The sequence below is a fragment of the Sylvia atricapilla genome, chromosome 3 (genome assembly GCF_009819655.1).
Source record: "Sylvia atricapilla isolate bSylAtr1 chromosome 3, bSylAtr1.pri, whole genome shotgun sequence".
Lineage (NCBI taxonomy): Eukaryota > Metazoa > Chordata > Aves > Passeriformes > Sylviidae > Sylvia > Sylvia atricapilla.
Window position 1 is genome coordinate 104,037,732 of NC_089142.1, and position 16,909 is coordinate 104,054,640.

Sequence of the window (16,909 nt, forward strand, 5' to 3'; positions counted from 1 at the left end):
TAGAAATATATTCCTCTCCAAGAAATAGGAGACAGAATTTTACCAAGGAATTCCAATGGAATCGATGGAGGTGCTACTCCACATTTCCTGCAAAAACAACTGGATTTGGCAGGACTAACATTAGCTAAGTCAGTCTAAGGCAGTCCCTCTGATGCCTTGGCTGGGTGTTCCTCTGGTCCAGGGGGGTTTTCCAGATGCCTTACTATCCCATTGGGATCACCAGAAACTGATGCCTTGGGAGCAGACTGGACAGAGCTGGAGAATAAAGTAGGGATTTATTGAAAGGCCTCCAGGATCCACCTTGGGCAGGACAGAGCCTGACATGGGCTACACCCAGGGTGGACACAAAATGGTCACAAAATGGACCCAAAATGGTCACAAAATGCCAAACCGGTTGCATTTTTGTAAGTTTTGGGCCATTTGCATGTTGGAGTTTAATTGTCCAATTCCAGCTCCAGGTTGTGAGGTCCCATCCTTCTTGTCTCTCCCTTCAGCCCACCCTTGTTTGTGCTTTTAGGGCTGAAAGTTGTCCTTGGTGTGCAGCAGGAAAAGGATTTGTTTTGTCTCCCTGCTCTGTGAAGAGAGCTGACTGACACTTAATACGAGGCTCAGAATCTGAAAATGTGAAATTTAAAACTTAAAGCATCACTTCAATCCTCAGTGGAGACAGACACAGACTCCCAGTGAGGATTTGGATGTGTGAGGGTGTTCTGTGTAGAAATATGACAAAAAATCAGGGCGCAGCCTATGCGCACCTTCTGTCCCCAGATTAAATTCCAACAAAAGATCAAGTTCTTCAGTGCAGGCAGGGACCACTTAAGATATTCCCTAGAGACTGACAAACTTCTCCTGGTGCACTGGGAAACCCTCAGCCCAGGAAGCATTGCCTGTCTTGCCCACTCCATGCCTGAGCAGGGTGGAAAATATTCTTTGCCCTCTCCTTCCCCCAGTGCATTGTATGAGGCAGGCCAGAATTTTATCCTTCCACTGTTAAACTATAATACCTGGTTTAAAATTATATTACAAGACATTAATACAAACGGAAGGTTTGGGAGGATTTTATAACCCACAAGAGATGACACTCATAGGTTATGATGTCATTCAAACCACTTGATAATATACTGTACTAGCTTGCAATATTCCAAAAGCAGCTATTAAACTAAATATAGATGAGGAACATGTTGCTACAACAACACAGGATATCATGAACAGCAGAATGCAGAAATATATGGCTGTAAACCTCGTTTTTATCTGTTTGTTTAGTCACCTTTTTTCATGTGAGATAAAAACAACTGCTTCAGTCCTCTGAAGGTTCCCACACTGTGGATTGAATTTAAAATCATCTTTAAAACAACAAAAATAAAAGGCAATCAAACACTGAAGTAATCCTAGGAAAAAAACCCTGATGTATGTAATCTACAATATTTCTAGACAGAAATAAATCGGACATGGCCATTTAAGGTAGTTCAGTTGCATTACCTTTGCTTTTGTACGAAACTTAAAAACAATAAAAAGAGAAAATGTAAATACCAGATTTTACACTTTTGTAAGTCGCTATTATCAAACCAGAGTGCTTTAATTATATTTCTAGACAAGGGTGTCGCTGGGTGACAAGATTTACTGGAGGTCAATGTGAGCAATAACCATTTTTCTTCCCAATGAAAAATAATACCATCAACGGCAGTTGTTAAGAACTATTACAATTGCTGAATTTAAATGCTCCTGTAGGATAATTAATCAGAGATGTTTCGTTATTCTGGTTTGAGGTAAAGATATAAAACGACTGCCAGAGTTATGATGGTTTTGATAATTTTATAATATTATTTATTTTTAAAAATATCCCTTTTTTTCAGCTCTGTATTACAAAGGGGTAAATACTCAAATACTATCCTCCTAAAGCATGTAATGTTTTGGGGAGACAGCCCAAAAAGGCTTTCCTACAAAGAGTTTATAGAAAAGGGAAATCAAAACAAAGCAATGTATTACAAGGAAGGATCCCCACCAAACAGAAGATGATTTCACTGGAGTCAGGCCTCTGATTTAAAGGGTGAGAAAAATGGGGGACCCTTTAGAGCTCAAGAGACAGCCCACAAAGCTTGAGTCAGGAGGGTGGCTCCCACTTTCAAGAGTGGGCTTAAACCCTCATCTCTCAAACCCAGCAAAACTCCTTCACAACCATGAGTCACACTGGGGATTTCAACCAGCAGCATTCAACCCAGAGTCTCAGACAAGGGTATTGCCCAAGAAAGACAAGAACATGGAGTATTTAGCTGTTCCCTAAATCACCAGTTTGGTTTCTGGGATTTAGCGTGGAACGCAACAAAATCTGCCCTCTCAGTTGAATGTGGCAGCCTGACATGAACTGCACTGCAATGTATGCTTTTAACAGTTCAGCTGAATTTTCCCTCTTATAATTAAACTTTTGAACACATTTTAATACAAATGTAACAGATTTTTTTTTTCCTCACAAGCTGCTGTTTAAAGCCCAGTTTATGATAAGTATTTGGAAGCATTCATAAATAAAATATTAACTGCTTAAAATTACTTTTTAATGGGGTGCTACATGTCCAAGAAATGTTGGGCTCCAAGATGGGATCTCAGTTTAAGATTCATGACCTTGGAAGCAGTAACAGCAAGCAGCGAGAGTGCTGTGAACTCCTTACATTAAGAACCTTCAATATGAATTGAGTAAAAGTATTAACTGAAGAAGCTGCACCAAGATTCCCCTCTCAGTGAGGATACAGAAATGAGTAATGACAGTGATATGGATCAAAAAGAGATTCCTGCCTTTGTAGGTCTACTGCTGGTACAATTAGGAATTGAGGCTCTGGTGACAATGAGAAGAGAAACCAAACATTCAAACCAAGAGATCAGCTAACAGCCTTTGTTTTCTGTTCTGCACTGTGTGTCCACATCTTTTGGGAGGAACAGAACAGCTCAAGAATAAGAGTCTGAATACAAGAAATCCAGTGGCTTACTGCTGGCTTCCCATCAAGTCTAAGCTGTATTTTGCCATGCCACGGAGTGGCAGACATGTCTCAACTCCAAGGCAGCAGCACAGTTTGAGCAAGGACTGAGTGAACCACTTGATACTTTCCTTCAGAGGAAAAGGAAACTGCAAATGTTATTCTTACGTTGCTTAAATGTGTATATCATCAGTAGTGCTCTTCAAAAGCACCCAGCATTTGGCTAAATCTTTTTTCTGTGCCATGAGAGCAGACAGTATTTTGAATGTAGTTATTAATGGAACCCTGTAAAATACACCTCTTTATCTAGCTAAAATCTTCATGTGCAGAAAAGCACACCATATCTCAATACTTCTAGTTTTCATCAACAAAATATTCTAGAGGCTCTCACCTTACTATTTCACCTCTGGGTTGTTTAAATGGACTAACCCTATGTACACTGTCTGCCAAAAAAGAAACCAAAACCACATTTTCATTTCTTTTTGTTCCATCTTAGCTGCAAGTGTTCAGCACAGAACGCTGAAAGAATTATGGCCGCACAATACTCATGACAGCTGGGGGGAAAGCATCGTGCTTGGATACAAATGAAAAGTGTGGTAAGGTCCACAACACACCTTCAAAGGGTGCCAGTGTCAATTACCTCCAAGCCTCTCCAACAGCTTCTGGCAGGACACTGAGAAAGTACCATATTTAATCTACTTAAAGCTAGACTGGACAAATCACCGGAGAATATACTGTACAGGGAAAAAAGATCTGTGCTGGCAAGGGTAAGAGATGAGATTATCTAATGCAAAAGAACTTTTCTGTCTGATTTTTATGGTTCTCTGATAGACATACGCAAATAACATGTCTGAGAAACAACTGTGAGCATTTCTTTGGATTTGTGACGAACTTAATTGCATAGAACACGTACACAGAAACTGAAGTAAAGGCAAAACTATTAAAATAAGTTTTTTTACTGCTCCTGTTTGAGAATTGGAAGGGGAAGCATTTCTGGAAAAAAATATAATTCTTCTTGAATTATGATGCCTTCACATATGGCATTCCTGATGGAATAAATAGGAAAGAACCACACAGAGATCCCAATATTTGGGGTCATTATTTGGCGTCATACTTTCCAACTGAGGAGCAAAAACAAAATCCATCACCATGACCCCTTTGCCTTTAACAAACACCTGAAAGTGCAGACAAGTCATCCCAGCAGCTCAGAGGATGCTGCTCAGGGATGTGAGTCACTATGCTGAAGGCAGTGCAATGACTCACGTCTTTCTAAGCTGCTCATAGGTCTAAGTGGTTTGTTGAACCAGTGGTTGTGTACAGAGGTATGGGATCTGTCAAAGTAAATGCCAAAGTTTATGGGATGATTTTGATAATTTGATCTTTTCAGTCTATTTTTCTCCACAGTCTAAGCTAGCCTTTGACCCTGGTCAATACACCTTATACCTAACCATGTAAACCTTATTCATGGCCTGACAGCAGCTGGAATTTCTGGTAAACATTCCTTGCAGTCTACTGTGTTTCTGGAAGAAGTGGTGATGCATAGAAGCTGGCAATAAGCTTTTGGGGTAGCTAGGTCTGTCAAATGCCACTTACTGAGCAATAATATTCTGTACCACATATTTCTGCCTCACATAATTATCATTAGTGACAAGAAACCACATCATTACATGTGGTCATCTGCAAACCTCAACTGAGATCTCTAGGAGGAGGAAGCTTCTGCTCAAAGAAGTATCAATGAGCTGAATAATTTCACTCCTTTAATATACGTCATGTCTGCTTTCTGTGGTCAAGAATTCTCTTATTTCTTTATGCAAAAAGGGGTTTGGTTAGTGGCTTGTGTTCGTTGAAAGGATGTGATTAGCATGCAACTGGTGGGTGTTCAGAGACGTTCAAATGTGATTGAGATACCCACCATCTCCTCAGTCTCACCATGAATGTAAGTACCATAAGCCACCCCCCACATTTAAAAGTGAAAAAGACATTCTTAAACTAAGACAAAAGTATAAAAGCCTGTTAAGGAATCCTTCACAATTAATTTGTGAGGTAAAAAAGTATTAGAATTGCCAGAAATGTTGGTGAACTATTTTTTTTTTTAATCAAAATAATAACTGACTCAAAGACAAAAAACAGGAACTCAAGTTTTGTGCCCTTCCTGATTTTTCCTGTTTCTTATGCACAAAATTTATCTTAAAGATGATTCAGCGTATACAGAAAGAATGTTTTTTAAATCCACTTTATAGTTATAACCCTTAATTACTTAATGTTACATAATGCTATTTTAATGTCATGATAACTTTGTCAAGTTTTAGAGAATTCAAGGACCAACCTGTTTAGAAATTTCCAAACAGAAATTTCCTCAGCTGTCTCCACTTGATACATATTTTCTTTATGACACTTCCCCTGAAACCCTGACTAGCTAAAGCAAACTCACTCTGACAGAAGGATTTTTGAAGCTGTTATTTTAATCTTAAGGTTTACATACCTGTCAGAGGGATGGTGCGTTCACAGCCTTTACTATTGTTCACAGGTTCTTTTTTCCAAAGTCTACACAGAGGTCTCAAGGGTTCTTGCTCCTCAAGGCAAATTACCTCTGAGTGTTTGGGTTCACCTCCAGCTCTGTATTTTTATTTTTTTTTTACTTTTCATATGCCTCTTTCTTTGTGGTTTTTCTTCCTCTCTTTTCCTTATTTTCAACTCCTGACCAGGACCCTTAAAGGAAAAGAAGAAAGACTCTTAGATAACGTGGTGATGGGTGACCTTATAAAAACACAGATAAAGAGACAAGGGGATTGTTATGTTTCCCTCACACTGTTTGACTGTGCTACAGTTGGATGAAAACATTTGTTCTACAAATAAAAGAAAACCTTTCAAACATTACTTTGGCCTCAGCCTTGCTCCCAGTCATGCAGCTGAGGATAGGACCCGTGTCCTCATGGACCCTTCAAGAACTGAGGACAAACTAGTTAATGGAGAGACATCAATACAGCTGATTGATCGATTCTTCCCGACAATAGGTGATGTGCTGCAAAGATTAGGAGCTCTGGTCTAGGTAAATTATTAGTGAGTTTCAAAACTACAACTCCACTCTTTACTCTCACCAGACCTTGTAATGGAGACTTTTTTAATTGTCATTACAATCCAAAGTATTTTTAGTGCTTTAGTTAGAACTGTTTTGCGACAGCAAAAAGAAGAGTTTTCAGAAAACAATAGAAAAAAAGCAAGGATTTGTTTGAAAGAAGAAAAACTGCATTTGAGCTTTATGTTATGTTTAAAATACATTTAAAAGTTTATCAGTTTAAACCATTCTAAGCAAAGATTTTTCAATTGAACATTAATTGTAATGAAAAAAGTATCTTCTGATTAGAGGCTCTAATGTAGCACAAACACCTCAAAAATTTATATAACAACCTATGGGGCCTTTCTCTCAATTCTCTCAAGACATCTTTAAAAATCTTACATATATAAGTAACTTTCATTCAGATGAAGGTGATTTTTAGCAGGTGCACTTCTTTATGATTTTAAAGACCCCTTTCAAATCAGAAAATCTGTAAAAATTCATGATTATTCTGAGGGCAAAACCAGATTATTGCAGCTCTTAGGCTATGAGAAGCAATTCACTGGCCCTGCCCACCCAGAGCCCTGGAGAGAAAGGCAACAGAGAAGCCCCAAAAAGGCATCAAGAGACACAGTTCGTGACAGCCTTAAGAGGCAAAAAGGAGGATGAGGGAGAAAAAGGCTGAAAAAGACAGAGAAGAAGCAGGAGTAATGGGCCAAGCCTATATTCTTGGAGAAAAATCCAGACAGTCCAAGGCAGAAGGAGTGCAGCAGGGCTTTTCTGCAATGTCTGGAGGTAAGAGATGAGCCAGGTAACAGCCTTGTGAAACACAGCTAGAAATTCAGCCACAGACAACATTGATTTTTCTTTTCTCCACCCCCATCCCCCTGGCACAGATGAAGATATATGTGTTTAGATCAACACATGCTCTTATTGAGCCTTGAGCAGAGAAGAGTCTGACTCAAGCTTTTGTTGTTTTGTTGGGGTTTTTTTGTGCTGTCCACAGGATTGCTGCGAGAAATCTGGGCAGATTCCTGGGATAAACTGAGACCCAGCCTCTGCGCATAATCTACAAGACCATTCAACCCTATTGTACTAGGTAGTTAAAAAAAAAAAAAATTTTTTTTTTTTTTTTTTTTTTGAAAAATGACCCAACAGACTTGCAACAAATCTTTCTAACCGCTAGGTCAACTCTGTGTGTGATGTTTGTGTGACAGATCATGACGGGAGGTGACAGACTTTCAGACCTTGGCTGAGAAGTAAGATCAGCTGGAGGTAGATGATTCCTGTCAAGAGGTGAGCTTCCTGCAGCCAAAAGAGTGATGACCTGAAGCTAGGGAGGGATTTTTTTATTTTGTTATATCTCTGTGTGTACATGTCTGGGTTTTTTTGTTTTGTTTTGTTTTTTAGTCCACAAAATAGTACAAATAGGTGACAGTTTTTTAAAAGTGTGAATCAGGAATGCCTCTGATTTGCTGGAAGAGATGAAAAAACTGATTCTGTGGAGTTTGGACAGTGGAAAAGACTCGTTCTCCCTGACCTAGCCCTGTCCTCATCTTTCATCTTACACACACTACACGGACCCCTGCCTTTGCTCCACACACAGTGCCAGTCTCCACAGCCCATTTGTCAAACCTTCCAGCCAGCTCCACCTGTGTCACGCCAGCCCCTGGGCACAGGATGATTTCCCTGTGAAAAGCCACAAGGTCAGTGGCTATATGATATTGCTTTACCTTAAAAATCTCCTTAAAAATCAACCCATTACATGACCCGTGGGTGGTGCAGGATGCTGGAAAAGCAACTGCTGGGCTGAGGTGGCTGCTGAGGACACCAGCTGAGCTCTGCTGTCATCCCTGGGGTCTTCACACTCCCTCAATGCTCACTTTTGGGCATCTGCCCTGCTTTGCAGGCAGCAGAGGCTGGTAGCTCTGTGGAAGTTTCTCAGCTACATTTCCCTTTGCTGCATCAAATCAGGGTGATTCCTGATTTACACACTGGTGCAGCAGAGAAAAGGAGAATCAGACCCATTACCCTACTGACACCCTTGCTATTATTGCAAGGACTTTTCCTCTGGAGCTGGCTGGTCCTTTTTTTTTAGGCTGTCACAACCCTGCTTGTCTCACAGCACCTTCTCAGTCCAGCAAATGCCATTCCAATTCAATGAGTGCAGAAGGAAAGAGGCCTATGGATGAGTTTAATTATATACAAAAATCAGCTTGCCCCCCACAAATCTAGCAGAGAGTGAATGACTCATCTGGAAGGCTTGGGCTCAACTGATGACACATGAAGACTAAATTATATTAAGGTTAATGAACTTCAGGATGATGATTTATACTTGACAGAATGTAGCACTTTATAGCAGCTGAGACAACATTCACTCCTTTTCATTCCTTTCCCGAGGACAACCTGCATTAAACAAAAAGAAGTCTGACACAAAGAGCTGTTGACAAGCATACAAAATGGAGCACAAATACTACCTACTATCCATAGCTACACCCAGGAGACCCTTGCAGTGTGTTTGAATATCCCTTGCTCTTTATTCACTGTAATAAGTGAAAACATGCTCTCTTAAACCAAAAGTGCAACTGAACTTGTGGGAAGACAGCCTTTGTTTACCTGCTGCTGAAGCCAGAATGCTTCTTCCACATGTTTAACAGGCACCTTTGAACCAGTGCAGAAATACTGACAAATCTGAAACAAAGTGAGGCTTTAAAATCCTCTCTATAGATGTAACATCTTCCAAGAGATAATTAATTGCTACTGCTACTTATTTGAGAGCCAAGAGCCATGTGTTTGTGCTATTCATGTCTGAAAATAAACATCTGATCTTGTTGTTGTTGATGATGAGAAAATGCATAGGAAAGGGCATCAGAGCACTTTTCAGCATGGCTGACAATATGGCTCCCTATTTCTCTGCTCTTTTACCTGCTACCTGCTGCACTCAGCATCCTTTCTTCCTGGAGCCCTGCCTGCCTCTGCAACAAATACCCTTTCCTAAAGGTTGTATTTTGACTGTGTCTTCCCACCCCCTTTTGTGTATGTATGAGGAGAGCAATGAAACAAAGATGTTTTCTCAGGGGAATATTTCTGCATTTACTGGGTTGAAGACTGCTCAGAAAAAAATAAAACCCCAAACCACACAGACTTTACATGCATAAGAAACAAGCACACCAAAAACTCATGCCCATGGGGCATTCCTGTCACACGCACCACAGACACTGCCCTCAAACACCCATTCCAATCTGCTGCCACTATCTTCCAGCATTCCAACAACCTCCTTTTTCCTGGTCAGTGCTCAGGAACTACAGCAACAATTCCTCCTGGTTGTAGCATCCACAACTGTATCAGAACTAGTCCACAGTATGAACTCAATCCCATCTACATATTTCTTTTAAAGCATCAAAATCCTAACTTTCCATCTTTCCAAATATCAGCCTGGATGTACAGAAGATGAATAGATATCTTCAGGCAGTGTTGAACCAGCAGAGTCTCTCTGACCTTTGGACACGCTTCCCTCACAACAGGGACAACCAAAGGCAAACACTGAGGGCAGCAGCCAACGATTCAGGATGTCCTCTAGCAGAGATCTTGCAGTCTGTAAACAAATGACATTATTAACATGCCCAGTAGAGGCTTGGTTTTGGCTCGTTCTCTTTCTTATTTGAATTAATTTCCAAATAAGACCATTTATGACCTTTATCTGAAGCAGCATTATGCAAGCCAACACTTTGCGGGCCAGTGTCTGTGTTGCAGGGTAGAAGACACCAGGAGCTAAAAGAAATAAAGTAGGTTTCTGCTCCAAAACTAAGTAAAACCAGGAAATGCCTTTAGACAAATAAATCACAACTTCAAGTCAGCTGCAATAAAGGAATGGTGGAGTTTCCATCACAGAGGAAGAGGTGCTCCATGAAGTCAGGACAAACTCTGGATCTGCCTCGCCCAGAACAGGCTCTGCCTCTGCTTTTCCTGGTGACACTGAGATGCAATGATGCAACAGCTGTGACACAGGCCAGAAAGGCTCCCAGCAGCTTACTCCAAACAGTGGCCAATGCCACAGAAGTGACTGTCAGTTTCAGCAAGGCTTAAACCTGTTTTGGACTGTTTGCATTGCTGTGATCTCTGATTCCTCTGCACGACAGTCAGCCGTGACATGGGGACAGTGGGAGCAACAGTCTGCGTGGGGCTTCCATAGTTACCCCAAACTTTATTTAAAAATTGAATTTCGTGGAAATACAGTGCTAGATAAGTCATTCAAGCTTAGCCTGTTATGGCCAGAACTAAGCTTTGGAGTGTAACTCTGCTACCTGTAATTACTGGCTACTTGTCCCTCCCAAGCCCCAGCTGCCCAGATACTGAAGGGGGGATGCAGTGCCTTGTGCCTTGCTAATGACCTTGACATTGCTCTTCCTGCTGTAGCATGGACTACTGCTATAAATTTGGTTATCTCTCTCTAAAATTTGATTTGTTCTCTGTTGAATAGAAGCACGGATTTTCCCAGCTGAGTTACACATTACGGGGGAAAAAAGTGTTCCCTTTTGGGTTTTTCAGCTTGCCATATTTCAGTCCGCTTGACTCGCCACTTCTTGTTTTGTGCTGCCTTCACATCCCTTCTTACTCGTCCCATTCTGAGGGAAAAGAACCATTTCATCCTTTTCCATCAGCCATTAATTATTCTCCTTACTCTGCCCAGAAACCATTGTAACTCCCCAGCATCCTTGCAGAGCCACAGTGCTCTCAGTTACCAACAGCAATGCAATCTGTGGGTCTGTGTAATTCTGATTTATGCAGTTCTGTATAACTTATTTCTTGGCTGCTGAACAGACTCAGACAAACTCTGTATCAACACAGTTTCTTTTCTCATTCCAGTGTTTAGATGCTCAGCTAGGTGATTTCCATAGGAAGAATATCTTCACTTTCTACAAGGCCTCAGTCATAGGCATTACTCAGACATCCTATTGACCAGCTATCTTTAAACAAAAATACTTCAGTATTTCCAAACCATTCAAGGATATCTGAGCTTTCAAATGCTCCTGAGCACAACCATAGGTGTTTTATTGGAACAGATGTAAGAGCTGGAAGGATCAAACCCTGAATGGACAGAGAAGAAATAAAAGCCCACTGAATAATTATAAAACTTCAAATGAAAAATGCTTGTGGCTTTTTTTAATAGGGACTAATATTCTTAAATATGAATATGAAAATTACATGTTGTAAAGTATGATAATATTTTAAATAATCTTATTCTAAAATATTTTAAAATAAAGATAAGATAAATAGAAATAAGATAAATAGAAAATGACGTGATAAACACCTAACATCTAGTAATGAATGACAAATTTAACTTTTCCCTACTTGATGCTGGCATTATTTGGTTCTTTGCTGATAGAGTGCTTTGCTCCATATGAGAAAAAAAAAAGGAATGCCTAAAAGAAAATATTTAAATTCCAACCTGTGTGTGATACTTTCTGCCCACTTGCCACTGGGAAAAAAAGAGTCTACCAGGACACAAGCAATGATAGACATTTAAACACAATGAATAGTAGGCATAATAAATAAATAAAACTAATCCTTTGAGGTAGGACATTGAACATGGGAGGTCTATTTGAAGGTTGAGCAGATCTGTCCCCATGACCAAGAACAGGGAGAGCAAACCTCTGAAAGCCTCTGACTGTGGTGTTTAGCCCATGCCATGCTCTAGATTTTTCTCAGAGCAGCTACAGAAGTTGCTGGTGGCTCAGAAAGCTGCTTTTCCTAAAAGCAGGCCAGAGGAATTCACATGTGGCACCTGAATCGTTGTATCAGCTTCTGCAGTGCTATTTTAATTAAAAGAAGATGCAGGGGTGAGGTATGTGCTTGTGGGAGGGAAAGAGGGAACTGGGGGGAGGAAAGAGAAAGGAAAAAGAAAAAATAACCATTTTAACTAGAAGCCCTGCCTGTATCTTCTCTACTTACTGACTTAAATACACAGATTACTATAGCTGAGGGATATTTAATGTGAATCCTGCACAGTACATTTTCAGGAGATATAAAAATCCAATGTACTGTAAAATTTATAGCTTCCTCTCCCTCCCCTCCAAAAAAAAGAAAAAAAAAAAAACCCCAAAAAAAAACCCTACTGGTAGAATATATAAATTTTGCTGAGGCTCTAAAATGTGTCATAAAACCTCTCTGTCAGAGATACAGTTGGTGTTACAGTCGGTATTTCTATAACGAAGATTTGTAATAATTTGGGGGTTTTGTACATTGGGTGGCAATACTGCAGTGCTTTAGGCAATATGCCTGTAATGTCCAACACAACAGAATGCCTGTTGGGTCTCATTTCATGTATATAAATTACATATAATCTGAACAAACACCAGTGGTGGGACCCATATATAAACAGCCTTAATATTTCAACACCTACATTTCTTTTACGAACCTAGGTGGTTAAAAAGGTGGTTGCAAATGATTATTTCTCTACCAAGTTCACATGGAGTAGTTTGCTCAGTTTAATAATAGTCTATCTTGTTCAGGCTGAACAAACTGGTCCCTGTGGGGGGAAAAAAAAAAAAAAGGCAGGGGGGCAGTAATAAATCAATAGCTCAGATGTAATCTTAGGTGTCTAGAATGCAGAGAGGGATTTTGGAGCATAAAGGCACTGGTTGTCTATTGTCATTCAGACACAAGCTGCATCAGAAAAGGGCTTGTGGGAGCCTGATAAGAGTTGGTCAAAAGTGGGCCATAAATCATATGTAGGCAGTATTCTGCTGATTTCACACACACACACTCACAGGGAAAAAAAAAAAAAAAAGAAAGAAAAAAAGATAGAAAAAAGAGGAGAAGGTGATAGATCTGCAATTTACTGCTTATCACATCTGCTAGAAGTTTCATAATACAAAAGCCTGACCTTCAATGAATAAACACCCCAGTTGACTACCTGCTTCTGCCTGAAAATATGGCACTTCAGACTCCAAAAAGCTTTGAAATGGAGCTACAAAAAATGATGTGACATCTTCAGGTTTAGCAAGCTTCTCTTGGTTGCCAGCAGTTGAGTAGCTGTCACTTCAGTTACCAGTAGCCACTTTAACTTCAGATGCACAGTGTTTATTGAAAGGAACTGGGTACTTATTCAAAGACACTAATAGCCTATGGGGAGAAAGCAGTTCAGAGCACAAGGATTATGGAAAGAGCAATGTGCATGGCTCTTTTCCGTACATTTACCTTCTGCCTAAAGACAAAATAAAAAGCAGCAGTAGCATTGATTAGAGAGATGTGTCTATGCTGCAGCACAGGTACCTCAGCTGGGATTCCAGCCACATCAGCAGCCACAGGTGACTGGTGCTATTCATTTTTTCAGTCCTTTAGAAGTGTTTTGTGGTTTTTTGTTTGGTTGGTTGGTTGGTTTGGTTTTTTGGGGGTTTTTTTTGACAATTTTATCCTTGATTCAGATTCATATTCAAAGTTCTGGGAATTCCATTAAGTGTTGCATATTCATTATTCGAAGACCAAACACTTTGGACTGTTTTCCCAATTTTTTGAATGGATAACCTGATCAAAATAATTTCTATCTGACATTTAATCTATTTTCAGTTACACCTTACTGAGAGCTTGATGCAGATAATATCTATTGTTCAAGTTAACCCCCTGTATTTTGAACAAATTGGGAGGGACTGAATTGCTGCATGACAGGAAAGATCCTAATAATAGGAATTGTAATCTATCCCTTAGCAAATCCACAAGCCTCACAAATGTTAAGCCACAGAGGACAAATCCACACTCTGCCTCAGTATCATACAATGGGAAAAGGAGTATGAAATTAAAGCCAAGCACCAAAATTAATAGAAGTTTTTCCCAGGTTGTTCACTCCCCCTCTGATCCACTGGTCCATCAGAGAGTGGAGTAAAGGCTGTCTTGGAACAAGCCGAAGGTCAATCATTGCTTGCAAAAATGAACTGAACACCAAAAAGACAGTGAAAAGTCGTTTGAAGTGTTTGTTTTCTGGATTTTTGTTACGGCAACTTTACAATAAATCTGCCCTTGTAAGTTCAAGGCATAACCAGTCAGTGCCCAGGTAAACACAGAAAGGGAGGAAAAGTGGGACATCTGGCAGACCACTCATGTGGGGACCCCTTTGCAGGTTAAAACACCACATAACAGTACAGGGTGTGCACAGGATGGCCCCAAAACAGCAGTTCCCCCCTCAGCAGAAGGGACTTTACTGCCAGGGACAAGCTTCACTTTTACTTGCTCAGCTGCAGTGACTTTGGTGTTTTATCACATCCAACAGCAGCTGTTAGTGAGGAAACAAGAAGGGCACCAACCTATTTAGAAACCTATTCCTCACGACCTGGAAGTAGGAAAAAATGAAAACATCTTGGATTTGGACCCTGGTACAAGTTCTCTGCATGGTCTACTTGCCTCTGCTGAGCAGCCTTCACAGTCAGAGAGGACAAGGGTTATCAATCATGTCAGAGTACTTTAACGAGGCAAGCAAGCTGCAAACACCTCGCAGAATTTATGTCACTGGGGAAGAGCCATTAATTTGGGTTTCCAGCTTCCTGCTCAGACAAAATTAAAAAACAAAATATTGAATATAGAGTCATTTGATTTAACGCGTGCAAATAGGTAATTGAGTGTGTATCTGCTGACCTTCCCTAAAAGGGAGGGCATAAATATTCCAGCTGAGTTTCACAAACCAAACAAACTCTTATAATAAGGAAAAAAAAAAAAAAAAAAAGGCAATTTAATTATTTTGTATATGTATTTGTTCACCTTGGTTTGTTGGGAGAGAGATCAATTCCTTTGTTAAAAATTATGTTTGGAAGGAGAAAGGACTTTAATTTGTATAAAGTGCTTTCCAGGAAATAATATTCTCCCTGCTTGAAGGAGAAAAACTACACCATTAGATTTCATTGATACTAAAGAAAAAGGGTTTTATTTTGTTTGGTTTTATTTATTTTTTTTTGTAGGGGGGAGAAGAGGGTATTAATCAAGGTTTCTGGAAGGAGGGGGGAGTGGTTTAGATTTAGCAGTGCTTTACCCTGCATGTGTGCACCCCTTTTTGTCTTTGTGTTCCCTGTACCCGTGGATACACATGAATAGGGCTGCAGCTTTACCCCAACAGCCCAGAGGCAGGAACAGAAAATCCTTGCTGGTATCACTCCTAACCGCGCATTAAAATTAGCAAATAAAATAATTCTTTCCCACGCACAGGCTGTAAATCCTTACCCTCCCCAAACACAAAGGATCTACTTCCAAACCTCTTAAAGTCCAATATTATACTAAACACAGATCTTCCCATGTTCTGATGTCCCCATTATTTCATTATTACAAGGTGTAATATCTCAGCTGAGTGATCTTGGGACAACTCCACAGGTAACTTTGTGCTCCTGAACCAGCTTCAGTGAGCTTTGGCCCAGATTTCTTCTTCTACGTGTCCTGCATTCTCAAATTTACTCAGAAAGACACTACTGTACAGGGCTACTCAAAACCTTATCCATTTTCAAGCCCTAGTAGTTGAGATAAACGGGCTGAAAAATTCCTTTCCCAAAACTACCAGGACAAGCTGATTTTGGTAACTCCCTGGCAACTTCATCCAGAGTCCACTTTTTTGCTAGAACAAGACCTCAACTGCATTTTGCCATTCAGCAGCTTGCAGTGAATTAAAAGAAAATAAAAAAACCCCACCAACCATATGGAGGAAACACAGATTAATCGGTGTAGGAAGCTCACGTTATCCGTACGTGCTCATCAGGGAAAGGGCTGAATTAGAAACACTGCTCAGCAGAAACAGCTGACTCATGTTGCTGCAGATCGAATTCAGTAAAAAAAAAAATTAAAAAAAAATACTTGGAGGCTAATGGAAATATGTCATTCTCCCAGCTCTAAGCCAAGAAATATTTATGTGTTACCACAGCCCCGTGTCCTGCATAAAAACCTCAGCTGAAAGTTGGTTTCTCTCAGTCTCACAGAGGCTTTGTGTTGGTCTGGGAATCCCACCTTATAGGAATTCAGCAGACATCCCCACAGATCCCCCTAAGGTTTGTGTCCTCACATCCTACAGTACACTTTGAGGCAAAATAAGGAGAAAGAGTGATCTAGAGGTGGAATGATTGTGAAAAAGCAGAGCAGCTCACAAAAGGGAGCTTAAAGAGAGCTCTTCCCAGGAGGAAGGAAAGGATAATTAGAGTTTAGTGAGAGTCACTCTCTTCCCTTTCAACATAACTCATAAGGGATATGTGTTGATTACCAAATGAAAGAGGATAATGCATTGCTGAGAGACTGTACTGTGCAAATATTCATTTGAAAATGTTTACACTACAAATTTAGCTCATTTCCTGCATATCTATGCACAGATGGTAATTTTCTCAGATTCAACTCTGGTTGAGAAGAGGGGGGAATGCTCACAGGAGTGCTAGCAAATTCAAAAGGATCTCTACCTAGCAATAGCACAAGCATTTGGTTTTCTTCCTCTTTCTCCAGCTTTCATTCTGTAAAATATTAATCTCCTTTGCACACTTGAAGTTTTATAATGGCCATGCAAAGCTACAGGCAATCACAAAATATTTTCTAGCAAAAGGCTCCAAAGTAAATTTGACGCATTAAGAAATTATGAAAAACTGAACTTTTGTGTTAATGCTAAAAATTAAAATCTGCTTCTAATTGCACATTCTCGTAATTAGTTACAAATTCTAAATAAAGCCATCCAGCAGTCTCAGTTACACCTAGGTTTTTCCCTCTATCTCATCTTGAGCTCTAAGTCAGTGCTGAGATGTGCACGGGAAATATAAACTGCTGGATACTTTTCCTGGCTGTGTGCTGTAAACAGATTATTCCTACACAATTACTAATTTAGGACTAATTTGTTTAAGTTTTAATTCTTCTGTAATTTGTTCTTCCTGTAGAACAA

At 40.0% G+C, this 16,909-nt stretch overlaps 1 long non-coding RNA gene across 3 annotated transcripts in view; it reads right to left on the bottom strand.

Moving 5' to 3' along the window:
- LOC136358506 (uncharacterized) overlaps positions 1-16,909 on the bottom strand; it is a 110,465-nt gene that overhangs the window by 42,543 nt on the left and 51,013 nt on the right. For all 3 annotated transcript variants that reach the window (XR_010743132.1, XR_010743133.1, XR_010743131.1), the window contains exon 2: positions 5,449-5,675. This is a non-coding gene — a long non-coding RNA (uncharacterized lncRNA). The remainder of the gene's footprint in view (positions 1-5,448; positions 5,676-16,909) is intronic.